Genomic DNA, 1,341 nt, shown 5'->3' with positions numbered 1-1,341 from the left:
TCTCCACTCCCAGGGGGATCAACTGGCTACCAAGGAACTGGGGCTCCTCAGCTCTTGAACAGCACCCAGGACTCACAGACATCATGTTTGTTCCAGGCACTCTTCCAAGCACCTCAGATTATGACCCTACTTTGCAGATGGATAAACTGAGGCTCTGGGTGGGTAACTGGAGAAGAAGGGATTTGAACGCCAGCATCCTGACTTCCACGCCTATTCAGCTAGCCACTGCGCTAGCCTGGCGTCTCCATGGGGCTGCCCTTCAGAATCTGGAGACAGTGACAGGATTCCCAAAGCGGTCACTGGCCCGACTACCAGTTGGGGTCAAGCATCCCGGCCATTCCTCGCGTGCCTGCTGCCGGCCCCCGTCACACAGCTTGCTGCAGGTGCAACATGGCAGCTCCTGAAGCTTGCTTTATCTTATTCTGAGATCACCTCATGCCCAAGTTCACATACTGCAACAATTCAAGCACCCATCCTTGTGCTCTGGATGCCATGCCTTTTTATCTTTTGCTTAATAAACTGAAACATCTTCCAAGGTGTCTGCGTTTTGTCTGTTTGCTCATCTCCCCCCAAGCTAACTGCTAAGGCTAAACAAATAAATGACAATGGCAACAACAACAACAACAACAACTGAAGCCAGAACATTGCGTTAATGAGCCCAAAGGGTTCCCAAATGTCAGTTAATGAACAGACTGCAGCACATTGGAGACAAATGACTTCTGGTCAGAAGTTAGGGGGAACCCTCTTCCGGCACCTTGGCTGGTGGAAGGGTCTACCTGTCCCGAGGATTTGTGTAGACATGTGCATACTGTGTGCTTGTCCCCTAAGGAGCAGACAGAACCACTAGCTAAGTCAGGAGGTAATATCAGCCCTCAGGCCAAAGGCTAAGAACCTCAGAGGCCAGAAGCCGCAGGGGGATGTCTCCCCCCAGGCCACCCCGCGCCCCCCCGCCATGGAGGCCTCTTCTCTTCCTCACTTCCGTACCTGGAACAGGCTCTGACGTGGGCCAGGTCCCCCCAAAACTCCGAGCCACGGGAGCCGCCCCTCAAAAGCTGCTGAAGCCCCTTCCTAAGCAGCTTCGTGGGTCCAGCTCCACTGCCAGGGCCCTGTCTGGCGCGTTCTCCTGGTCCAAGGGAGGACCTGGTGTCCCTCGGCCTTGCGGAGGGTCTGGGCGCTGACGTCTCGAGACTGTATCGCCCTGGAGGGTGCGGGGTGGGGGGCGCGGGCAGGTGGGTTATTTCCACCTGCTCCCTGCGACCTGGCCTCTTCCCTACCACATTCCCAGGAGCCTCGAAGCTGGGGGGGGAGGCAGGAGGAAGACCCTGCCGCAAAGCCCCGAGG

The sequence above is a fragment of the Carlito syrichta genome, unplaced genomic scaffold (assembly GCF_000164805.1).
Source record: "Carlito syrichta isolate Samal-C Ts95f unplaced genomic scaffold, Tarsius_syrichta-2.0.1 Scaffold311497, whole genome shotgun sequence".
Taxonomy (NCBI): domain Eukaryota; kingdom Metazoa; phylum Chordata; class Mammalia; order Primates; family Tarsiidae; genus Carlito; species Carlito syrichta.
Note: the sequence above shows the minus strand (reverse complement) of the source record.